Source organism: Tupaia chinensis, unplaced genomic scaffold, assembly GCF_000334495.1.
Source record: "Tupaia chinensis unplaced genomic scaffold, TupChi_1.0 Scaffold000328_1, whole genome shotgun sequence".
NCBI classification, from domain to species: Eukaryota; Metazoa; Chordata; class Mammalia; order Scandentia; family Tupaiidae; genus Tupaia; species Tupaia belangeri.
This window is the reverse complement of record NW_006159822.1, coordinates 1,422,774-1,450,193: the sequence shown is the minus strand read 5'-3', so window position 1 is coordinate 1,450,193 and position 27,420 is coordinate 1,422,774.

The window sequence follows — 27,420 nt, the reverse complement described above, 5'->3', positions numbered from 1 at the left end:
CATCTTGAGTCAGAATGTCAGAATAGATACCATACAACTTAGAATATTTTTAGGATATTTAATTGGGAATCACCTTTTGAGTTGTTTATGAGCCAAACAAGAACACTGGCTGCTATAGATTGCAGTTGAACATTTATAAGCCAAATGTCATTATCTGGTTCAATTACTAATCCTTTTTTGCTAAAGAATCCTTGATTTTTTTTTTTTTAACAATAAAGTCTACCATCAATGTGGATAAAGATTATAAACTATACCAATAGCTAATTTCCCCCAAGATTCCTAACATGTTTATTGGAGGAAGTGTATGACTTTGCAGTTTGTACACCATGGGCAAAAATGTGACTGTCAATATTCTGATGGGTTTACTACTGGGCTCTTTCTAATTATATGTATATGAATATATGTACATATACTACTATATATATATGTATTTGTACACATACACCTAGCAAAATAAGCTATCCCTATTTTCAGTAAGAAATCACAACATCATTTCATAGCTTGGTATATAAAGATAATCACTGATTTATGCTTTCCAAGGCATAGGGCTTTCGTGCTCTCTTGGGAGGAGAAGGAGCATTTACCTGACTGTATTGAGTGGAGGCGAAGGTCTGAATACTTAACTGCTTTATAAATAGACTTTCAGCCAATTTTCTCTTTTGGGGGTCTCAATTTTATCTTCACTTTCAAAAGTATTTGTTGAAACCAATTCCTAAACCCTCTCAACTTTAAATCTGAGAAGAATTCAAGTGTACTCAGATATATTTAAAGGCTTTGTGTGAGATATATAAGAGGACTGACACAGTACCTGATACAGAGAGTTGCTCAAAATGTGGTAGTTATCAGTTAGTGTAACTGGGGTGTGTGCATGTGTGTTTGAGCATATGAGTTTGAAGGTTTAGACCTGGATACAGTAGTACATTCTCTATTTTTAAATACTTAGCACTTAATCATTTAAGGAGGTATATTTTCTTATTCTTAAGGTTCTAAGGTAGATTAGGACATTAAGAGAAAATAAAGTCAAACTTTCAAGAAATAATATATTTTTCAGCTATGTAACTCTCTTTTTTTTTTTTTCTTTTTTTTTTTGAGAGGTTTTTGCTATAGGGTACATGCACTCGCCAGACAGACAGACAGACACAGAGAGATAGAAAGCAAGAAATCACCCCACAGGGGGGATGGCCATGCCGCAATCCCTTCTCCTCCATTCTCCTCTCGGGATCTTGGGCACGCACACACACAGGCCTGGCGTGACTTTAAGCCACGGGGTCCGGCACGCGTACCGCGGTCAACTATGTGAGAGTCCAGTGACATAGCCTTTACGCTAACTGCTGGTCCCAGCTATGTAACTCTCTTAACTACTAAGTTATGAACCTCTATCTCTGTCATCTTACCAAGGAGGCAATTGTATCTCTTTAAGCAGACTATTATAAAAAGAAAATTTAAAAAGCCACTTGAAAGTGATTTGATTTATAAATTATGAAGTACTATATAGAGGAATTATATTTTATAAAATATATTGAAATATTTTAGAGCAATACTAATTATAATAACAACAATAATGGGACAGAGATCAGAGAAAGACAGAAACATATCCAAACTGAGTACATGCATTAAAACATATTAGGCCACAGCACAGTTTCATGTTTAGGAAAGAACATGAATGCAGATCAAATTGTATGGGCAGCCTATTGGAAAATAAGGGATACACTGCCAAAGCTATCACTGAACAGTGAATGATGTATTATCATGTTTCAAACTCCTATTTGTTGGCCAGTCTGACTTGGTTAAAGTGAAATGGAGAGAGGGAACAATCATTTGGCAAATTTGGACAAATACTACATGAAACCAAAGAAAACCTAAGACTTTATCTAAACTATCCTCTAAACTGTGAGGAAACCTTCTTTTTCCCTGGTACCAATTTCCGGAAGAGTTGGGTTCTACTAGGTAGGCTGTTGTAACCAATCCTGACTTCTTACTGATGAGTTAATTTTAGTTGTTCCAAATTTTAAGACCACCCAGTGTGCTTATGGGTTGGACAACTGAAAACTTAATTTTGACTAAGGAAAGAGCTGTAGTTTTTTTTTTCCAAAACATCAGAACTGAAGAGTTTTAAATCATAGAACTTACATGTTTCTACTGACAAGATACTGATTAGAAAGAACAGGCAGGGCACAGAGGTATATCTCCTTTCTTTTGCTTAATTCCATTGGAAGGATTGTGAAAATGTGAAGAAAAAAATAAAATACAACATACACAAGCAATATGGAGAACTGGAGTGGAAAGAGAGAGGAAACAGAATGTCGTCAAGCAAAAAATATTAAATAATTAGATATTAAAAATGAAGAAGAAATCACACTAGAGGCAGGAGAATATTGTATAGGAGATGGAGCTATTCATTTCAGCACAATTCTGGAAGACCACATTTAGAGGTAATGTGAATGGAAAATGGATACATTTTGAGAGAGAGTATTGTGGGTATTTAAATAGTATGCTGGCTTTCTTCAAATGAATCTCTACCCTAGAGTTATTGGATAACAAAAAAAAAGGGAGAGAAGAGTGTATCCTTAATTAAATTAAATAATTTTCTTGTGAAAGTATATTTCCAAGGGTAGACTTTGGTGTTGAAAAATAAAACCTTCCTCATATATTAGTTTACTGTAGCTGCTATAACGTGTATTACTGCAAATTTTGTAGCATCAAACAATAGAAATTTATTATATCGCAGTTGTGGAGCCCAGAAGTCCAATATCAAGGTATTGGCCATGGGGGTGTATGTGGGGGCATCTCCTCTAAAGATTCTAAGGAGAATCTGTTCCTTGTCTCTTCTATTTTCTGGTGGCTCCTGATCTGCCTTGGCTTATGGCTATAAAACTCCAATCTCTACCTTCACATGACCTTCTTTGTATCTGTCTTTTTCTCTTTTTGTTATGAGGATATTTGGGTTCAGGACCCATCTGGGTAAAGATTTTAATTATATTTACAAGAACTCCTTTTCCCAAATAAGGTCACATTCACATAGTCTGAGAATTAGGAGGTAGTCGTAATCTTTTTTTGGGGAGCACTATTATACCTGTTTCCACATTGTGAAGGAGGATAGGAAGGGAGTATAAACCTCCTGCCTGTAGATCTCTTTCCACGTATCCTGAAGTTCACAGAGTTTGCTGTGCCATCTTGTTAAGGGGACAGCTATGTTAAGGAACCTCTTCTACACAACAAAAAGGAAACAAGAACAAATTACAAACATTACTCAAATTAGAACTTCATGGTCAAGTACAAAGAGACCGCTGAGAGTTCCCAGGCATTTGAGGAAAACCTATATCATATGGGGAAAGGGTCAACGAGGTCAAGAAACTGATAGCATATGAAAAGAGAAAAAATAATTATAGGTGTTATGGACTGAAGTATGTCTCCTCCAAAATCTGTATGTTGAATCCCTAATCCCCAATGGAGGTAGAGCTTTCAAGGAGGTCATCAAAGTTAAAGTCATAGGGTAGGGGCCTAAATTGATAGGGATGGGTATTTACAAGAAGATAAAGAGCACACTGTCTCTCTTTCCTCTGCTTGTGTACACACAGAGAAGAGGCCAAGTGAAGACACAGCAAGAAATTGGCTATCTATAAGCCAGAAGGAGAGCTCATTAGAAAGAAGCCCTGATGGCATCTTGTCTGATCCTGGGTACTTCCAGCATCCAGAACTATAAAGAAATAAATTTCTTTTGTTTTAGCCACTCAGTATGTGGTATTCTGCTCTGGCAGGCTGAGAACACTAATACAGAAGGGAACAATTACAACCAAAAATATTCTGAATACTATTTGTAGAGAGCTTCTAGGAAATACTACTTTCATAAAACCAGAATATACTCCTGGGAAATTGCAGTTTTCTGAGATCAAAAATATTCCTAGAAATTGAAAATCAGACTTTCAAACTAAATATTCAGTAGAAAGACTGCAATATAATATTGAGAAAAATGTCCCAGGACAAATAGTAAAATGAAGAGAGAGAGAGAGAGAGAGAGAGAGAGAGAGAGAGAGAGAGACTCGAGATATATAGGGTCAAGTAAATATTCAATATCTGAAAAATAAGATTTCAAAATAGATTTTAAAAATGGAGTGGAAAAAGCATAAAAATAATTAAACAAATCCTAAAGTTAAAGAAATACACTAGTGCCAAGGATGAAGAATAAATAGAGTCCTACACCTAGATAAACCCTTATGAACTTTTATAGACCCAAGGATAAAAATTACTCTGGCACTTCTAGAGTAAAATTAAAGTCTCTTACAAAGGAACAGAAATTAACACCAGTAACATAACAGCAACACCAGATGCTAGGAGATAAGAAAGATGGCCCTCAAAGTTTTGGGACCAGCAGTTAGCGTAATGGCTATGTCGCTGGACTCCCATGTAGTCGACCATGGTTTGAGTCCAGGACACGGTGGCTCAAACTCATGCCAAGAGCATGTGCGTGTGTGCCCAAGATCCTGAGAGGAGAATGGAGGAGAAGGGATTGTGGCGTGACCATCCCCCCTAGGGGATGATTTCTCACTTTTTGTCTCTCTGTCTCTCTCTGTCTCTTTGGTGAGCGCACACAACCTATAGCAAAAACTCCAAAAAAAGAAGTTCTGAGAGAAAATATTATTTCACATTTACAGCATTAATAACTAACATTCATTGAAAAACGTGTTAGACATTGTTCTAAAAGCTTTATATAATCATCTTATTTAATCCTCTTGACTACCTTTTGAAGTAGATAGTATTATTACTGAACATATGTTCCAGATGAGGAAAACAACAGACAAAAAGGGACCTCTAAAGACACTGGCATTTTAGAACAAAGCCTCCATAGTCTGGTGTTTTAGGAATTCACTAGTGTGATAGTCAATTACTGACTACCATAATTCTGAAGTAAATAGCATTATTATTCTACATTGTTCCAGATGAGGAAACTGAGGTAGAGCCATTAAGTGATACTCTCTAAGTAGGGGTGCTGAGAGTCAATGTTCCACTAAAGGATCATTCAAGTGTAGGGCAATGAAAAGATAATTCAGGACCCTGATGATCTCAAAAAAGGAAAAATCTCTTTAAAAAGTACATTAGGCAGTGTATGTCCCCATTTAATATATACCGAGTGTCTGCACTCTATGACTGAAACTAAAGGATATAGAAACGCAGTATATAGATGTAAATACCAGATATAGTGTATGTAAAAGAGGAGGGTCTGAGGCAGGACATCTGGGGGAGAGACAGGGAGGAAAAGCATTAATGGCACAAAGAGGTGTGGTATTATCTGTTGAAGATGTTTTGTGGTTTTATCAACAGTGCTGGGGAGAGGTGTTCACCTGCTGAAATATCCATTTTGTAAGATAAATAATAATGTGATTGAATGTATGGAAGAAAATAAAATGAAAAAATAAAAAAATAAAAAAAATTAAAAAAAAAGTACATTAGGCTCTCTGGACTCGGACCTACTTGGTGGCGGTATGGCTAAAGGCACCAAGAAGGTTAGCATTGTCGGTAAATACGCGACCCGCTATAGTGCCTCCCTTTGGAAAATGGTGAAGAAAATTGAAATAAGCCAGCATGCCAAGTACACCTGCTCCTTCTGTGGCAAAACTAAGATGAAGAGACAAGCTGTGGGGATCTGGCACTGTGGCTCCTGTGTGAACATGGTAGCCAGTGGTGCCTGAACCTACACCACCACTTCCGGTGTCACAGTAAAGTCTGCCCTCAGAAGCTGAAGGAATTGAAAGACCAGTAGAAGCTCCATAGACATTTGGAATATCAATAGCCTACAATAAATAGGTTAATTTATGTAAAAAAAGTACATTAGAATTTATTCACTAAATGAACAACAAAAAAATGCAAATAAAAAAAAAGGTCTCTCATAACAAATATGATGGGACAGCCAGCAGCGTGATGGTTAAGGCAGCTAGATCCCACGTGGCCAACTGCATAATTCAAGTCTTTGACCTAGTGGCTTGAAAAACACTCTGGGTATGGTTGAGTGCATGTCCAAAATTCTGAAAGAAGAAATGAAGAAGGGATTAAGGTGTGATCATCTTTCAAAGGGAGGATGGTTCTTTCTCACTTCCCTTCTCTCTTTCTCTGTCTCACTCCCTTTCTCTTCCTTTTTCTAGAAGGTGCACATGCCCTCTAGGAAAAAGAAAAAAAAGGGGAGAAAAATAAGACAAAAGATTTGAGAACTTAACTAAGTTAATGAGAGTAAGTCCCAGGATAACAGCTCTATAGGAAACTTAGAGAATAGTTCGATTTAGTCTAAATAGCATGATCTTAGTGACATGGTGAGTAAGATATGTGTTCCTTCTGTCAATAAGAAAAAGAAATAATTAGGTGCTTCAGGGAAAAAAAATCTCTGTACAAGAAAACCATAATACAAAAATTAAGCAAACCACCCACCATGTGCAAAGATTTGGATCACGCATGTAAACTGTAAATGATGGGATTCCACTGGACTCCAACCTTTGAAGCTTTGTCCTTTGAGTCACATAGATTTAGTGATATAGGATAATATTGTTTATTTTAAAGATCAACCTTATCACTGTGTTAAGAAATATATTTCTGGGCCAGTCATTGGTATGGTGGTTAAGGTGGCTAGATCCCATATGGCTGAATGTGCAGTTCAAGTCCCAGATCTGGTAGCTTAAAAAGAGGGAAAAACAGAGGAGAGACAAGGTTTTGAGGCATTACCACCCCCCTGGGGGATACTTTCTCATTTTCTCTCTCTCTGTCTCTCTCCAATGATCACACACACCCTACTGCAAGTTAAAAAAAGTGTTACTGCACCACCTTAGTATTGCAAATGCTGTTTATTGTTTTTTGTTTTTTAAACTATATGTGTGTGTATATATGTATATATATATATGTGTGTGTCTATATATATGTATATATATAATTTATTTAAATAATCACAGCATAAAATGTAGATGTATGTTTTAGAAATGAACACAAATAAACACTGACAATACAAGAATAATAATGTAGTAAACAGAAATCAGAAAGTGGTGGGGATGGCTCAGCAGAGGAAGAACTATAGAAAATAGTATAAGAGGATGAATTTCATTATCTCACATAATGTGGGATCAAGAGATGCTATGTTTGTTGTGTCCTCTGGGAAGAAGACACTGAGATAGAGAAAGGAATACAAGAGGTTATTGGAGGATGATGCCTATGAAACATGACAGGAGGTGGAAACAGGATCACACACAAAAAGCCCTCAGGCTGCCATTGCAGATATATCTGAGAAAGAAAGGAAGATAGAAGTAAAAGGGGCAGGAAGAACCTCAGACCATGACACACATCTGACAATTTGATCTCAGGTCTTTCAAGATCTCATGCAGGTCTATTGATTTGACTTCAGGCAAATCAACAGGAAATTAACAGGGCACTCTGGAGCAAAGCCTGCTCTCTAGAGGAGTCCTGGATGGGCAGAACTGTCTAAACCCTAGTATTCCTCAGAGATGAGCTCATTAACTCACTGCTGTACTCTCTCGTCTGGGAGCTTGCTGGGCAAAGCATGGCATTGGCTTAAAAGTAAAAATGAATCCTGAATGGGCTATGGCTAAAAGCTGTCAGTTAACTTGTACTGAATTGCAAATTTTCTTGAAAGAAAATTTAAGCAATACACTTAGAGCCAGTTTTATGGATGTAGGATTTGTGTAATCACACAGGCTCACCACAGAAGGTGAATGTAAGTAGTTATTTTTGGAAAACGGTTTGAGAGAGCAAGATATTATGGTGGAAAATATTTATTTCTCAGTTTTATACATGTTTATACATTTTACATAGTAAAATGAAGAGAGAGAGAAAGTAAGTCTAGAGGTATATAGGGTCAAGTAAATATCCAATATCTGAAAATAAGATTTCAAACTAGGTTTTAAAAATGGAGTGGAAAAAGCATGAAAAAATTAAACAAATCCTAAAGTGAAAGAAATATGCTAGTGCCAAGGATGAAGAATAAAGAGAGTCCCACGCCCGATAAACCCTTGTGAACTTTTATAGACCCAAAGATAAAAATTACTTTGCATGTAAAAACATGTAAAATGTTTATATAGCAAATTATAGAAAATACATAGAAAATTAAATTCAACAATGAAACTCATAGGTAAAACAGTGAGTCAACCACATGTGTTTAATTTCACTATCCTGAAATCTCATTAAAAATAAAAGACAACAGGGAACAGAAAAGAGGCCTTCAGATGACCAGAGATTTTAATACATAACTTGAAGATGGGAATCAATAGAAAAATGATAACTCATACAGCATGGCAACTAATCATTTTGCTTAAAATATGGACAGAGTGAACACTAGGATTAAGGACCTGATCTGATCTGATGGAGATGGTACGCAGAACAGAGGCTGGACATGATGCTGAAGGACAGGCATTTCAGTCAAAGTCTGTGCATACAGGAGCTGACCTAGCCATACTTCCTTTTGCAGATCTAGCAGGCTCAGTGCTCATACATTTAGCTCTCAGAGAAAACAAACAACAGACAAACATGAGCCTCTAAAGACACTGGGCATCTGGAAACAAAACCTCCTTAGTCTGGCATTTTAGGCGTCCATTTGTGTGATAGTCAATAGTCTACCAGCATTATTCTGGAGAAGACTTTCCATCTAAACACTTCTCCTATGTACATAACACTTGTAGTCTGATGTTATAGTGCTCCAATCTTAAATGTGAATTGAGAACCAAGGTGCATATAGCAAACTGTCTAGTTCAGGTCCTGGACCTGTTGGCTTGAAAATCATGCTAGGTGTATGCACCTGTGTGTCCAATGTCCTGAGAGGAGATTGAAGGAGAAGGGATTGTGACATGACCATTCCTCCTGAAGGATGATTTTTAAATTTTCCTCTCTTTCTCTCTGGCAAGAGCAGGCATCCTATAGGAAAAAAAAAATAAATAAAAAAGTTGCTTAAGAGATAAGATCATTATATGATAAATAAAAAAAATTGAAGGATCAGTATAGTCTTTAAATCTAAAACTTAATCATTATATTGAAAAGAGTTATATAACTGCATGTGGAAAAGAGAAAATTCAGTCATGTGAACTAATATTTATTTCTGATTAGTAACTTAGAGTTAGACAAATATGTATAAAATTAAACAAAAATACTGAAGTTCAAATATGGAATTCAGTAGTCTCCAGTCCATCCCTTCTCATTCCCAGATGCCCTCCAATCTTGGAAGGAGCTTCTGTTGACCTTTAGCAACTGTATGACCATTCAGTTCTTTGGATAGTGATCTCTATCATTCTAAGCAAAATGAGTACAAAAAGTTAAAAACAGAAAAACTGAAAATGGGTTAAATCTTAAGAAAGGAGAAAGAGGGGGTCAATAGGTTTCATTGTGATTAAGGTGCTGGACTCCCATGTGGATGACTGCAATTTGAGTCCGGGATCAGTGGCTTGAAACTCACAACAGGCACGCGTGCCCAAAATCCTAAGAGGAGAATGGAGGGGAAGGGATTGTGGTGTGGCCATCCTCCCTGGGTGGGGATGTTTTCTCACTTTCTGTCTCTCTGTGTCTCCAGTGATCACAAACACCCTATAGTAAAAAGAGAGAGAGAGAGAGAGAGAGAGAGAGAGAGAGAAGAAAAAAAGAGATACTGAAAATACAATTTTACACAAGAATTATGTTTTTTGAGATCACATTTTGACATATTTCATTTCACCCTTATGACGGTTCTGTGACTTTGGCTTCTTTCACATCAGCAAGTCATTTTTAAGGATTAAGGACCTGAGTATAAATGACTAATTTCCATGGCACCCTGTGGATTTGAAGTGTAGATGGCATGGATACCAAGGTCCAAACCTAAGTCTGTTCCTTTATTCTTGTCCTTATTTCTACATATCAGTGGATTGCAAATCTTTGGAGCATACTCACTGGTCCAGCAAGACATTTTGTATCAGCTCAGAGCTATTCCTGAATATCTTCCTTTTACCATGAGCACCTTGAGCTGCATAGCCTTCAGAACGAGGAGATCAGGAAGGAGAGGACACTAATTCTCTTCTTGAAGCTCTTACGATCTGTACAGCATTTGATCTCATGTGTTTTGAAACTATCCTGGATAGCCAGGATGGAGAAATGAGTTTCGACCTTCACTTTTTCAAGTATCACTCTGTCATTTTGGAGGCAGTTTTTTAGAGGTGAGTTTGATGAAGTACGAATGTCCCTGTGACATTCAGATTTACATTTCTAGGTTCTTATATCCTCTGGGATTTGTGCACTGATGATTGTTCTCAAAAGGACATGACAGTTTCTGTACATTTTTTGAGATGGCATTTCAACTTTCTTTCACATGTTTTGGAATTGGTCTCTGATTGACAATTTGTTCTTTGAAGTTAAGCACAGATTCAGAATTCACTTTTTTTTTTCCACTTAAATCCCACATCACAATCTTTTCACATTTCTTATTGTCTATTTCGATAAAATCAGGTTGGTTTTCTTCAATCAAAGTCCTAGGTTAGAATTTTGGTTGAGAATTGTGCTTACATTTTTCTCAAAACCTTCATTGGCAATGGGATGTTTATATGTTTAAATCATCAATAATCCACAAATATCTGATGCCTAAGCTAATTTTTGAGAAGTATTATGGTAGGAGGTATTTGATGGACCCTTTATGCATTTGTATGATCTTCAGAATGATAATTTATATAAGGTAGCAAAGTGGGGTGGTGAAGGTGACAAATGATTGGAGTTTACATATCACTCCTTTTTTATTATCTTTGTAATGTCAAGCAAATTACTTACACATTCCAGGCCTAAGTTTGCTCATGTAAAATGAGAATAATGCTTTTTATTTTATGGTTTTGTTGTGAGGCTTAAAAATGATAATACAGACCACTTAGTACAGAGCCTAGTTAAGAATATGTGTTTGGGAACCAGCAGTTAGCGTAATGGCTATGTCAATGGACTCCCACGTAGTCGACCGTGGTTTGCGTCCCGGACCTGGTGGCTTAAAACTCACGCCGGGTGCATGTGCGTACGTGCCCAAGATCCCAAGAGGAGAATGGAGGAGAAGGGATTGCAGTGTGACCATCCCCCCTGGGGGGTGATTTCTTGCTTTCGGTCTCTATGTCTCTCTCTGTCTGGCGAGCGCACGCGCCCTATAGTGAAAATCTCTCCATAAAAAAAAAAAGAATATGTGTTTGATAAATAATAGCTACTATTTTTATGTCTTTTTCATCAACATGGTTATGATAAGGTATATAACAAATTCATGGCCTACAAGAGATGATAAAAAATATTCAATGATGAATGAATGAATGAATGAACTACTCAATCTCATATAAGAACATACTACACTATATTGAGCTTCTATTTTACTGGTAGACTAGTTTACTTAAGTCTGTACCCCACACTGAGGTATTATACCCTTCATAAGGGAAGGGACACTGTAGGATTCAGAATTAATGTCTTGACACCCCAGCTGAGATTTCACTACTTAGAGTGAAGTAGAGTGGAGAATGGGCAATTATTTGAGTTTTCATCCTGTATTCTTATTCAGGTCCTTGCCACTATAGCCATTGAGGCTGGTAAAGTATCAAAAGGGGCAGTAGCAATGGTTTTGCTGCTGTGGCATAACTTAGGAATCATCTTTTACATAAGCCTCACTCCATTTACCTCATTTGTTAAGGCTAGTATTGGTTTTACTCCAGTTGCAATGTTGGGAGAGAAGCCCTTTTCTCACAACTTCTACACATGGTAGGACTCTTGATATCTTGTCTACATAAGTTTTGTTATTTCTCCTCCTCAGTGTCCTTATTCTCCATTCCTAGCTAGAATCATGTTTTGAAATAGACACAAACTCTCTAGAGGTAACAGTCATCCACCTGACCTAGAGTATCCTTCTGGAACAACTGTATTCTTACCCTATGTATCAGTCATATCCTTATGAGATTTATACCTCAACAACTATTTGATTTGAAATTATGTTTAGGTAATCTTTGCACATGGATTGATCAGCTGACACCCCTTTCCCATCAAGAATGGCCCAGTAGCTGGTCAGTTCCTTAATGAATGCCTCTGCTGTTCCAGTTCCCTCCTGTTCTCCAGCTTCTGCTCCTGACATCCTGTAAGCTTTCCTGTGGAAGCTTTCAAAGTACTGACACATTGTTCTGAATTTTGCAGAAGGCTATAAGGCAAATGCCTTTAAAATTTCAAGTAAATCAAAATCCTCACATATCAACATTAGGAACTGAACTATTTCAACAGAAAATGGGCAAAATTGCTACCCTTAAGCAAATCTTCTCTACTCCCTATTTCTTACTATTCCATGATCTGTATAGTGGATCAATGATATAAAATCCTCTGTGGTGCTATGAGATAACTTCTGTATCCCTTATGTGAAGGGTCTGTCTTATCAAGAGAGCTTTATTTATTTTTCCTCCTTTTTTTTTTTTTGTTTGCTGTAGTGGATGTGCTCTCACTGGAGAAAGACAGAGAAGGAAAGCAAGAAAGCACCCCCCCCCCGAGGGATAACCCCTTCTCCTCCATTCTCTTCTCAGGATTTTGGGCATCCATACACATGTACCCATTGTGTTTCTGAAGGTGTTGGGTCCAAGAGTTGAACTATATAGTTGACCATATGGGATCCATTCAACCACTCTGCCACTGGCTGACCTGAAAGCTTTAATTTTAATTTCTCAGTGAAATATGGAATGCTGTGGCAGAGATGGGTTTCTTTTCCAGTGTACAATACACAGTCATTCCTTGGTCGGACAACAGTTCTCACTTTTAATCCTATAGTTACTATTTCAATTAATTACTCTCTGAGAGGCTCCTTGTGCAGATGCTGGGAACTCACAGAGATTAGTATTTGGTGGAGAACTTTGAGATCAAATGACTTAGCCCCAAGTTTGTTTCAAAATTAAGGAAGCAGTCAAGGATCTGTTTGAGGCTCTACATCTCATTTATAGCAGAGTCAGGACACTCATGCCTGTGACTCTTCTGGATGTTATCTGTACATTAATGTGATTTGGAGAGCCTCAGTTTGTTGTATCCCTTGAATATATCATCCTGGGCTATTCTAAAACCTTTGGAAATTCAAGACTTATGAGGGTCTCTAGGCAAACCGCTGCCTCTATTATCATGGCCATTTTGTGGCAGACATTGCACCATTGTAGAGGGCATCATGGGACCTGGAGGGGGTTTGGAGTCAGAGTCCAGATGGGGTCCCCAACCCTACAGAGTTTCCATACCTGAAGAAAGTGGTCTTAATCCTGAATGACCTATCACTGCTCTTGCTTTATTTGAGCATATACTTTAGCAGTGCAATTGGGATTCAGCAGCTGAACATCAGGTCATCTGGAAATACTGCCCTCTACCTTAATTTTATAATCTCTTTCCTTGGAACAGCAGATGGTGTAGTGGTTACATAGCTGTACTCCCACATGGCCAAATATGGTTTGAGTCTCAGACCTGGCAACTTGAAACTTATGCCAGGCACATGTGCGTGCATGCCCAAAATCCCGAGAGGAGACTGGAGGAGAAAGGATTGCAGCATGGCTACCATACCCTGGGCGGGGGTGGGGGGAGGGTGGTTTCTCAGTTTCTATCTCTCTATCTCTCTCTCTGTCTCTGTCTTTCCAATGACTGCACATACCCTATAGCAAAAATCTCTAAAACAACAGCAACAAAACCTCCTGTGATGCCTAGGGGTTCTTCTGGATCACAGACGGGAGGCGGTGCCTCACCTTGGAATATTCACTGACTTTCTCTTAAAAGAAGAAATCTTGGAAGAGGGTTAACTCATCAGATAATTTCCTTTTCACATCTGTGCATTACCAGATTCCAACACTCCTGCCTTCCAATCTTGTATTCATCTCTTACCTGAAAACTTTCATGACATGACTCATTCAGGTTCTTAGGTCCTCCAGCCTGGAGTGCTACAGGAACTTCTGAACTGGGCTCTGGCCTGAGTATTCATCTACCTTGAATACTACTGCTACCCAATCCTGCTGATCAGAGATGCTGTGTGATGCAGTTGAATGGGATATGATTTGGAATTAGACCCACCTACATCTTATCCCCAGCTCTCTACTATCTCACTGGTGCTCAGGGCCAAGTTTTTTCATCTCTCTGAACCTTGGTTTCCACATCTGCAAAATAAGAATAATAATACCCACTTGGAGAGGATTAAATAGAGTAATGACTCTGAAGTCCTTAGTCACAGTAAGCACTCAGTAAATGTCTCCTTTTTGTCTCCATTCATGCCTGACATGTTATGTCTCAGCAGCACCTGAGACAAGGATTAGAGTGCAGGGAGTTCATATGGGAAGTAATGTCAGGAAGCAATGCAAGGGATGCAAGATGAGAGGAGGAAGTGAGTAAAAGCATGAAAAGATGTGGAGTGTGCAGGTTTCCATTATGGGAAACTGGGGTGTTACCTCCCCAAGACCACTTAACAAACTATAGAACCCACCTCAGAACTGTCCCGTTAGGGTTGACAAAGCCAAGTGTTTGTCCATCAACTCTATCTCCTTGTAGTTAAGAGTTTATGGGAGTTAACTGCCCTATACTCCCTGCAAGCTGATCATGCATGAAGAAGCAAAGGGATGGGCCAAAGAGACTGCTAAGTATCCTTTTATGAAGATCTAGGTGCCTTGTCCTGGGCACCTAAATACTACTGATGCGACTAAGTACCAGCTCAGCTCTGTTGAATTGAACTGATTAAACAGAAATAGAGCAACAATGCTAGGTGATGGTGACACCACTCAGAAAAGTTCTTGTCCTTAATTTCTGGAATCATGATTAGGTTGGCAAAATTAGACATACACAGAGCTCAGTGAGAATGGCATAATATTTGCAGGCAAAGGAAGACCCTCTCTTGACCTGTGCTTAGGGCTTCTTTGGGTCAAGGCCATCCAGTCTTGACCTCACTGGAATGTGTGTCTGCCAGTGACCATCTTCCCTCCATTCATTTCTAATTAATCAATTATCATCTCATTCATAGTATCAGTATGCTCAAGAACACCAAAACCAGGCAAGATTCCAAGGAAGTTCCTGTTTATAATACTTCTCTGCATTGTCTCTGTCTCATCTCTACTAATCTTAAAGCACAGTGGCTTTCCTTGTCCCTTGTTTAGTGAAGAACGGTCTCTCACAGGACTGGCTTACTGATAGGTTTTCATTCCTCTCATCTCCTTTTATCTCACAATTTCCAATATAATTTTTACATAATCTCTGCTACAGATTTTCTATCTGTTTTCTCTGTATTTATTCTAGGCCAATGATTCATTCCTTTTCATACTTATTTAATCTCTCTTAATCCTTCACTTTCCATCATGTTTGCCTTCTGTACCAAGGCAAAGGTCTAGGTTTGTTCCTCTTTAGTGTGTCTAGCTGATTAGCCACAAGACTATCACTTACTTTTTTCCCCTACCAACTCATATATAGCCAGACAACTTACCTTATTGCAGCAAATATCTAGCAAGAATTATGTGAATGTGCCAGCCCTGACCATGTGAGATCTAAGGGAAGTGTAAGATATGAGCAAGGCCTTATCAAAATTGAGTATGAATGACAGCATTTATTTAAATTCACATATATGTAATTGACCATGCTGGAATTTAGAAGCAGTGAATAACTTGAACTGAAAGAAACAGTGAAGGCTTCTGTGAAAAAGCTATCCATCTGTGTTGGAGCTTCCCATGAATACTCTTTTTTTTTTCCCTTGAGAAGTTTTTGCTATAGGGCGCATGCGCTCGCCAGACAGAGAGAGACAGAGAGACAGAAAGCGAGAAATCACCCTCCACACCGCAATCCCTTCTCCATTCTCTTCTCGGGATCTTGGGCATGCACGCACACGCACCTGGTGTGAGTTTAAGCCACTGGGTCTGGGACTCGAACCACGGTCGACTACATGGGAGTCCAGCGACATAGCCATTACGCTAACTGCTGGTCCCTACTCTTGGGTTTGATGATTCCCCAGAAAGACTCACAGAGCTCAGAATTATGGTTATACAGGTATTGTAGTGGAAGAGTATAGATACAAATTGGCAAAGGGAAAAAGTACATAGAGTGGAGTCCAGGAAAGATTAGGTATACAATTCTAGTTGTCCTCTTACTGAAGTTGTATGGACAGAATTTGACTCTCCTAGCAATGATGTGTGACAACATGTATAGAGATAGCAACTAGAGAGGCCCATACAAGACTTGGTGTCCATGATTTTTATTGGGAGATCAGTCATATAGTCATGGGGCACCTGCATAAGTAACCTGAGTTACTCAAACTCTAGTCCTTCGGGAGGTTGAATTGATGGCATATGGCCCAAAGCCCCACGAATACAAAAACATGCATTCAACATAAATCACACTGTTAGTATAAACTCTCTTGCATAGCCCAAGGACTCAGTTATCCAAATGCACTCTTATGAGGCATAAAATCACAAAATCTTAGAGGATATCTTTCAGGAGATAGTCTAGGGTCAGTCCTGAAGACCTTTAGAGCGTGCAGAGTTTGGGCAACCCAGGCCTGATGAGTTAACCTTTTAATGCACACCATCACTTCTTCTACCTTAATTCATATCTTGGATCAGTGAAAAATAGTAGAATAGTATAGTTAGAAGGACCTTCTGAGGTTACTGTTGTTTGTAGGTATGGAAAGGGAAGCTCAGAAAGGGAAAGTCATCTCTATAAGGAAGCATTCCTTTCTGAGCTCCAGATACACAACTTGCTTTCCTTTTAAGAGCCCAACAGAACTTAAAAACAACTACCGATTACTGAGTGCTTTCCAGGCACTAAGTATTGGACTGAGTGGTTTTCACACATTATCTCATTGCCAGCCGTTCTTTTAGATATTTCTAAGTATTGTCTCTTGCACTTGAAGGTGAACTTATTGCAGGTATAATCTCTGACATAATTATCCTAGTACAACCAGTGCCTAGCACAATGCCTGGCCCATATTAGATATTCAAGAGGCCAGGTTTAGAATCCATGCTTTCTTCTCTGCAGTTCCTCTTATCAATGTTGTGAAAACCAGGCTAAAAAACAATGACACTTGTTTCAAAGTTGGCAACTCCTAGACAACAGGGACTATACATGGATAATCCCCCAATGGGTCAATCACAGACATAAAATAAATAGACTGAAACAAAATAAAAACTCATCAGCACTAGAAATAAAATCACAAAATACCAGTTACTAGTAGTAAAAATTGCTTGTATTTCCCCTCAAAATGCCACATTGTTTTCTATATGTGTGCCCTGGAGTCTGGAGGGGTCCCCTTCCATGATGGCTTCACCAGATTCCTCTTCCTGGCCATAATTTAAGACTCAGCTTTGTCATTGTATATTAGACATAGATCTTAAAATAGGTTTACTATCTCCCAAAGGGTTCATTGGAAGGGGTCTGAAGATGGGGAAATTATTTTCATTAATCTCTAACTGAAATAAATTATTTCCTTTAGGCATAAATGTAGTTAACAAATCCTAGTAGTATTGGCAGTATTCAAGATGCTGTCACCAATAGAAAGCATAGTTTCTTCATACCATGTTATATTATTGACAGTGTCTCAAAATATTGACTAGATCTTATACTATTTTGTAGTTCTAATAGTTATGAGGTCTAATTCTCAATTGTTCCATAAGTTAATTAAGTAACACATGTATTATGAGGTCACATTTGAAAATATTTTGATAACTGTATTTCAACATAATTAATTTTCTTATAATTCTATGCATTTCATATTATGCATTTAAAAATAATTCATATAAGGGGGTCCATAAATTTCAGCAGACTGCCAAAAGTGTTGATGACCACAAATAGGTTAGTAATAGTGCTGTGATTTTGTGATGCCTGTGTATATCTCTGCAAGGGGCTTTGTTATAATATTCCAGTAAAATGTCTGTCTCACAACTAGGTTATGTGCACACCAGAGAAGAGATTGGGTTCTATTTGTCTGAATGCCTACAGCACCCAGTCCAATGCTTGGGGTTTGTAGGTGATCAATAATGCTTACAGAGTGATTTGCTGTTAGTGAGTGAATGAGCTAGAGGGCTTTTCAACAAGCATGCCTGGACTCATACTTATGAACATGCTCTTTCTTCTTCTAAAGTTCTTCTCTTGGGGACACTGCATGTTTACTTCTGCAGTTTCTGTGATTCCTTTCAGGCAGTTACATTCTTGGCCAGATTTTGGAAACATTGCTAAATAATTCAGTCCATAAAATCAATGTTAGACTAAAGATGTGACCCTCTTAATCACTCAGCTTTTTTGCAAAAGTTGTGCTCAGAGTGACAATTTCAAAAGGATAAATAAACTTAAAACAAAACAAAACAAAACAGGAACTCAATTTTGAGTAGGGAAATCTACTTACTGCCACAGAAGTTATTTGAAAGGATATGTTTCCTGCTCTACAGAGGATTCTAGAAGAGGATATTCAAAATGTCCTCGGTTACAGTTACTCTGTGGGAATAAGTTTACAGTTTCTCCAAGAGATTATTTAGAATTGGCCTAGAACTTACACAAATTCTCATGTGTAAAATGACTTGATCTTCTGACTTTCTTTCTTATGTTTTTTAAAGTGTCGTTCATTTAATTTTATGTTTCATTGTTATCATCTTTAAATTGACCAGAGAGAGATGGGGGATGGTGGGAAGCAAAGAAGCAAGCTGCCAGATCTGGGACTCAAACCAAGGTCAGTCATGTGGGAGTCCAGAGCCCAAATCACTACACCATCTGCTGGTCCCCTGGCTTTCTTTCTTGAAGAATCTTTAAGATTCAACAGTCCTTTTCATTTTTAAAAGAACACTTATTTATTTATTTTTTGAGTGAGAATCTCTCTCATTATATATGTATATGAGAAAGAGACAGAGACACAACACTCTTACATTCCAATCCATCTCCAGCTTCAGACAGCACTGGGTTCATGCCCAGAGTACTCAGGAAGGTCACTGGATACAAACTGACAACTTTCCCATGTGGGTCAGTCTCATGTGTCTGGTTTATTGCTGTACTACTCTCTCCCTCCAGCCTCCCATTTTCTTTTTTTAAAACTTTTTTGGTACATTCAATCACTATATATTATTACAGCTTGCAAAATGAAGTTTTCATAACTGCTCTGTTGCACTTAGGACTGGTGTCTAAAGCTCAAATACATTGTAATTTTTCCTTGCAATTTCTCCTCCATGAAATTTAAGTGTTGGGGTTCTGATACTTAGACTAAAGCAGTCTAAGTCTATTTGTTCTTTTACTGTGTGTAGCACATATTCAAAATCCTCAATACAGAATCAGAAGTTGGCATAATCATGAACTCTCCAAAGGGTAAGCATTGCACAGGCTCATATTAAAGATTCCCTTCACTAATCAGTATTCTTTTATCACATACCAGACTGGATTAGATGCATCTATGGAGAATTACAAGAATCTGAAATGATGCTATTTCATTAATACACCTTCTTTTACATTCCTCTGGTGCTCCAGGAATGAAAGCCATAGACAAATCTTTCTTGTAATGCAGCTTTTCATTTCAGCCACAGAGGAAGCAAACAACACAAACACCAACAAGAAAGAAAGACTCCATGAAGGTTAACAGAAAGATGTGTTTCTTTCATTCTTTTCTGACCCTTGGCAGATCAATTGTAAAGATCTGTCCATTGGAGATTATTAAAGATAAATAAATTTTGTAAAAACTGTTTCTTGGGAGCTCTCTAGGTTTAAAGAAAACAACATTGATTTATTTGGTGTCCAATCCAATAAGCTCTGTGTTAATCATCTTTCACAGCAGATACTTCAAAGGAGAAAGAAGACATTATAAAGAAGAAAGTCTTTATCACAACTTGAGATGTCCCCAAATCTCATTGTGAATATAAACTCCCAACTTGCATATGTATCATTTTAGAGTTTCTTATTTATATAATGAGTTGACAAGTTCCTGGGGGCCACCATAGACTGGATTTCTAAATTATCTAGTATAATTATGGCAAGAAACATCTATGCCTTTTCTCTAGCCTCACATTTGCACAATAAAGAGGCCAATTATTGTTACTTTAAGAATGTATAATGTTTAGACATCCTTATTTAAGTTAAGTGAAAAATAACAGTCAAGGGGATTAAGTTTTTCCTTTTAAATATAAAATTGCTAGAGGGTGCATGGACTTACTAGAGTGAGAGAAAGAGAGAGAGAGAGAGAGAGAGAGAGAAAGAGAGAGAGAAGAGAGAGAGAGAGAACACCACCATTCCTCCATCTTGTCCTCCTTTTGGCATTTTAGGCACACATACAATGTACCGGCTGTTTTTCAAGCTTCTGGTTCTGGGACACAAACTGCACAGTCAGTCATGTGGGTTTCAGCCACCTTAACCACTGGACCATGGACAGGCCAAGCTTTTCCTTTTTTTAAATGTTGAATTCAATGACTCAACAAATAGTTATATGCTATGTACTCTAATATAGTTCCAAAGGCCAGGAATAAAGTGGAATTTATTTGAGTCTCTGCTTTTGTGTAGACCACACCACAGTGAGGAAGGCTAGGTATATTATAATAGACTGAGTGTTAAAATTGAAGCGTAGAAAGTCCTACAAGGATAAGGATGAAACAGAAGTAAGATGGTTTAATATACTAATTTTATCTTCATTCTCCTACATCATCCACCTCACTCTCTGAACTCACATCTTCCAGCTTCTCATAGAAAAAGGAAATAAGGTAGCACCACCAAAAAGAAATACTTCCTCAAGCCTAACCCTTTTTAGCCCCTGCCCTCTTTCCTTCCCTGCCCAATCAAGGTTGTAGATGCGTCATTTAGACTCTCTGTTTCTTCTTTCCTTCTTTTTTCTTTTCTTTCTCCTTCTTTTTTAAAGTTTTTTTCCACAGAGTGTGTGTGCTTGCCAGAAAGATAGGGAGAGCAAAAGAGAAAAATCGCCCCCAGAGGGGACGGTCATGCTGCATTTCCTTCTCCTCCATTCTCCTCCCGGGATTTTGGGCATGCATGCACATGCATTTGGAATAATTTTCAAGCTTCTGGGTTTGGACTTAAATCATGGTCAGCCATGTGGGAGTCTAGCACTTTAACCACTATACCACTTGATGACCTTGACTTTCTGCTTCTTTATCCCAATGTTTGGTGGACTCTGTGATGCCCAAAACACATTTAGTAATGGACTTTCCTACCAGCTGCTATGAGAGTTGGTAGCAGGTAGCCTTCAGATTCGGACCTTCAAAGGGAGCTGACTCATTTAAGTTTGAATCCCTTGTGTTCTGTGTACCTTCAATGAATGACTGAAGCAGGGTATGTAGGATTGGCCAACCCAGCTCAACGTGGGACCACTTTGGAGGACCATGCTTATTCCAGAGCTTCCCATGCTGTTCCTTGAGTCCATTGTGAGGCCTATATGATATCTTTGTTCCTTCTTTCATCCACTCCAACTTCTTTTAATTTCCACAAGGCGTGATCCTAAGGGTGATCCTTAATAAACATTCCGCATATCTGACTCTATCTTACTGTCTGTGCCTCAGGGAACCTAGCTGTGGACCATGGCTTTTATGCCCTGTACCTTTAACAAAGAACCTCTACAATTAGCCTCTTAGTGAAGTAGGTTGGAGCAATTTATTATTTTTACTTTCATGATTATTTGTTGTTCAGGAGAAGGTGGCATTTACAAAAATGTCTTTTAATATAATGGAGCTTGTATCAGTAGTGTAAGTATTCAAAAATAATACTCCTGTGAATACATGGTAGAAATCCTCATTATTTGTTATGTTTGGACAATTTTAGAAAACCAATATTATTATTGTTTCACAGGGATGCAAAGAAAATAGAAGATTGGTTTTTAGAAACCTACGATATCCTTGAGTAGATGATGTTGCATACATTAGAATGTAATGCATTGGATAAAATAACTAAAATACAAAAATACCTGAAGTCCTCAGGTAGTAAAGAGCTGGCTGCAAACTAAAGATGCAGGAAACCTGCAGGACACCTACTAGAGGACTCTAGTAATATTGAGAAACATCAGAGCTATTTGAAAGCCATGGAAATTAGAATAGACTACACAGAAAGAGAGAGAGTAGGAAGGATATTTCTAGTGAGCAGTGGTCAGTGTGCAGGACAAGTCAGACTAGACATTGTATTTCAAGATAATAGGATAGTTAGATAAGAAGAATGCCAATACTGAGGTGTCATATAGTGTTTGATAAAATCTTGTAGTTGCTAAGAGTAATATATTACTCCAAAATCTAGTGGCTTTAAACAACTGTTGATTATCTTACAGTTTCTGTGGGTCAGAAATCTAAGAAGTCTTAGCTGGGTCACTTGGTTTGGGGGTTCTTACAGGCTGCCCTGTACCTTTATGTATCAGCTGGGACTACAGTCATCTCTGGATTCAACAGGGGCCAGATCTGCTTCTAAGTTCACACACATGGGTACCAAAGGATTCAGTTTGTTATGGGTTATTGAGCTGAGGATGGTCTTCCGTTCCTTGTTGGCTGTTGATTGTGGACTTTTCTTGTTTCTTTGCCATGTGACTTTACCATCACCTGAGAAGACATACAGAGAGAGAATACCAGCAAGATGAAAGTCATAGTCTTTTGTAAGTTATTCATGGAAGTGGCATTCCAGCACTTTTGCCACATTCTGTCTGTTATGAGCACACCATAAAGGAGAGGGTATTATAAAAGGATGACGATTTTAGGAGCTAGGGATCACTGGGAACCATATAGAAAGCTGCCTAGCACATATGTTAACCTGACCACCTTACATTTTAGAACTAGAAAGTGCATCATACTTAATCTCTGCCAGTGATTTGCAGTTGTGTCTTGCCATGCAGCTTTCCAGCTTTTTTAATTTATTTATTTTTAAATATCTGTGTGCCTTTGCATATGCTGATTCCTCTTCTTGGATGTTCTCTATACTTCACTTAGACAATTCCTGAAACTTCCTTATGTTCCAGTCATTTATCACTTCCTCTATGAAGCTTTCCTGACATTCAACGGGAGCTATTAATCTTTTTGTCCTCTATGCTCCCATTTCTCTCTCTCTCTCTCTCTCTCTCTAAGAGAGAGAACACACACTAAGTGTGGTAGATCTGGGGTTCAGTTCTGTGTCTCTGACTCTAAATTCTGTGTGTACACACACACACACACACACACACACATCCCAACACTGAACTTAAGTATCTACATATGTGTTTTTTCCACTAGATTGTTACTTTCTGATTACAAAGATTATGTTTTAATTATATTTTATTCATGGGCCTTTGCACAGTGATATTATCTCAAAGTAAATTCTGTAAGTGGTGCTTTTTGTGTGTGTGACTAGATGATAGAAAGTGATTTATAATTACAGTGCATTTTTATTCTTTTCCTTATTTACTTATAAATTACTGAGTATCACTATGTATCGCTCACTTTGAGATAGTCCCTGATTCCCAGAAAACCCTACAAGACAGGCATTGTTTCTCCTATCTCAAAGATTTGGAAATTGAGGTTTAGAAGAGGTTAATTAACATTCCTGAGCCCTATTATACCCAGTCCTCTTCCAGCTCATGGAGTCATTAAATAAAGTTCTGGTCAACCTGCTGGTAGGGATTCCCATAAAACCTTTGTTTTCCTGATTAAAAATGAGCCACCTCAGCTGAGACACTATTTTTTTTTTTTAATTAATCAGGGTTTTTTTTTTTTTTTGAGAGGTTTTTGCTATAGGGCATGTGCACTCGCCAGACAAACAGAGAGAGACAGAGAGAAAGCGAGAAATCACCCCCCATGGGGGGGGATGGTCACACCACAATCCCTTATCCTCCATTCTCCTCTCAGGAACTTGGGCACACACGCACCTGCGCCCAGTGTGAGTTTAAGCCACCGGGTCTGGGACTTGAACCGCGGTCGACTACGTAGGAGTCCAGCGACATAGCCATTACACTAACTGCTGGTCCCGAGACACTCTATTTTTTTAAAAAACAAAATTAGCATTGTTTTCTCCTTGTTTTCATTTTAGGAACTGGAGATAATGCCTCGAAGTTCAACAGGCATCTTGCAACCATGAGACTGCAAGCATAAAATGTATATGATAGTATCTTTGTTTATTCATGCTGGGAAAATTAATTTTACATGTTTTAATGGTATATAGAAATGAATGTACCAAAATAATAAATATATGTGTAAAAAAATGGCAGCCAAGTGCACCAGGAGGAGGTGGAATCAGATGGAAGGCCCTGGGGTCTGGATGACATCTACAAACAGCTGCACCAATCTTTGGTTGCCTCCCTGGGCTCAGTTATGTGAGGAAAATGTATCCTTACGATAGTATGGGTATTTAAATTTTTAAAAATCACTTCCTAACTTATATTACTACTAAGTGGTAGATCTGGGGTTCAGTTCTGTGCCTCTGACTCTAAATTCTGTTATTTCCTCTTTGCCATAGTCCCTTTTCATATTATAGTTACTGACTCCAGTTTATCCAGAATGAATTAAAAAAAAAAAAAAAAGCAAATGGACTGGAAAGAAGATAGTCATATTCTAGGACTGGATGACAAGCTGTGCCATCTACTCAGGTTTTTCCATAGTAGACGAGGTGAGTGGTGGCAGGATGATTGGAGAAGGCTTTGTGGAGAGGGCATGCTGTGAGCTGAGTCTTAGTTAACGGGAGGAACTTGGTTCACAGAGAGGCTGGCAGTCTCAGTTAATGGCAGAACTTGGTTCACAGAGAGGCTTTGCCACCTAGAGAGCAAAGAAAAGACTAACACCATTGGTTCATCTGGGCAGGGGAACCATAAGACCATTGTCTCTTTCATCCTCCTTCCTCTACCTTCACTTTGTGTTCAGTTGTAAAAGCCACTGAACTCCTCTCCTAACTGTTTTTGTTTGTTTGCTGCAGGTTGCAAGCACTAGCCAGAGAGAGTCAGAGAGAGTTAAAGAAATCATCCCCCAGGGGGTTGATCATGCCACAATCCCTTAAAAGAAATCATCCCCCAGGGGGCTGATCATGCCACAATTCCTTCTCCTCCACTATTCTATCATGATTCTGGGCACACAAGTGCCCAGCATAATTTTTAAGCCAATGTGTTTGGGACTTAAACTACATAGTGGGCCATGTGGGATCCAGCTGCCTTAACTTCCACATCACCGGCTGTCCTCCTCGCCTTACTCTTTGGTAAAGAGTTTGAGAAGCTATCACAACGTAACTGGTAAAGTCAAGAAGCAGGGATAGGTGGAAAGAAGAAGTCAACTGACCTCTGACAACTGAAAGCACTGGTGATGCACGATGGGCAGAGGGTCATCTTGAAACTGGGAAGTTAACCAGCAAGTTACGTTTTATACTCTCACTAACCACTTGAATACACTTAGTGGAGGCTCCCCTGTCTTTATAACAAGATGCCGTGCTGCTATCAAGGAGGCCTGATGCAGACCTAAGAATCACACAAGGGTTTTCACAAGTACTATATAAGTGAGTGCCAGTATATTGATCTACTTGGAAGGCTTTTAGAATAATTTTCTAAAACTTATCTGGTGTCTGAAGAGATTTGAAACCTCACAGAGTCAGGTTTCAAACACAGACTTCCTCCTTTCACTTTACAGTCCATTTTTCCCTCTAGACCTTCCGTACATGTCTTGTAATCTGGTTCCTCTCAGTTTTAGATTCTGCTTATGGTTCTGTGTTCCCTGTGGACTGCATCACTTCCATAGCTTTGGCTCATGTAGATATGCCTTCTTCTGGGAGAGTCTGGGCCCTTTTCAGTTGTGACTGAGGCTTCCAGCAGAGTCTTAACTGGCTTCCCTACTTTCCTGTGCTGCTTCAGTAGTAACCAGAGGGACCAGCAGTTAGTGTAATGGCTATGTTGCTGGATTCCCATGTAGTCGACCATAGTTCGAGTCCTGGACCCAGTGGCTAAACTCATACCGGGAGTGTGTGCGTGCGTGCCCAAGATCCTGAGAAGAGAATGGAGGAGAAGAAATTGTGGTGTGGCCATCCCCTCTGGAAGATGATTTCTCACTTTCTGTCTCTCTGTCCCTCTCTATCTTTCTGGCGAGCGCATGCGTCCTATAGCAAAAACCTCTTAAAGAAAGAAAAAAAAAAAAGAGTAACCAGAGATATTGAGGAATCCTAACAAGCCCAGTGGAAGCAAGTAGAAAAATATGGAGGGCATCTCTTACTACAAGACAGACTTGCTGAGCATGTGTGAACTCCAGTAGACAAACGTGGCACAATCTTGAGCGGAACATAAAACTTACATTAACATATTTCCCTTAAAAGGCAGGGCAATAGTTGCTAGAATACTGGATATTAATTTGGTCGCATTTATATAAGTAAGCAGTGGCAGTCTTGAGAGATATAAACTACCTAGGCTAAACATTGCTAAAAATGCAATGATGTTAATCATAAACTATCTATACACAGTGCCTCAGATATTTGCAACCACTCTACCCTCTCTGGAACTCCCTAGACTAGTCATAGAGCACCTTGCTAGTCATTGTCTTTGTACTCAACTGCTTCTTTTCTGAGTTTACCTAATTAACCCATTCCTGGCACTTGTTACTGCTAATCAAATAGAACCCAATGCTTTCTCCCTCATGTGGCTGAATCCTCTCTCTCTTCAGGGCTGTTGGTAATTTGTAAGATAAGGCGGAGAAGGGACCTGAAAAACTCATCAGATTTTTACTTTCCCTATTCTTGAGTCAGCGTGACATCTCAGGATGGAGAACAGATAAACTAGAATCAATTAGAGTGAATATTGATATTATATCACTTGATATGTCTGGTGTCATAAGACAAAAGCCCTGACACTTGGCTCAGTCACCCTGGAAAAGGAAGAAATCAGTCTCTTCCCAGACCCAGAAGTGCAAAGGGAAGGAAAGAAGAAGCTGAGTGGGGAATTCTGCCTTTCACCTTTTCCCCTTGCCACCCATAGACAAAAGGTTTGAAGGAAGCCCATCTTTCACTGTTTGCCAGTTGTCCAGAGGTCCTTTAGAGTCATATGGTGTTGACTCATGGCTTGCTAAGTCTTGGATATAAATTATTCAGAGTTGTATTAATAGACTCATTCACCAACACTAAGTTACTCATGGTTTTTGTCCACCTTCGAGTCAGATTTCAAACAAAGACTTCCTCCTTCCAGCTTACTCTACAGTCCATTTTTTTTTCTCTAGACATTCTTCCTTACATGTATTATAACCTGGGTCCTCTCAGTTTTAGATTCTGCTTATGGTTCTGTGTTCCCATGGACTGCATCACTTGCATTGCATTGGCTCGTGGTAGATATGACTTCTGCTGAGAGAGCATGGGCAGTTGTTGACTGAAGCTTCCATCACCTAAAGTTACCAATTTAGTGGAAAGGATTTTGGAAAGGGAAGGAGGGGAATGCCTAGTACTGTTTCTGCATAACTCAGTCCTTCCCTTCCTTGACTTACCAAATTATTTTTTTTTAATGTTCCTTTCCTTCACATTCAAGTTATTTTTGTATCTCTCTCA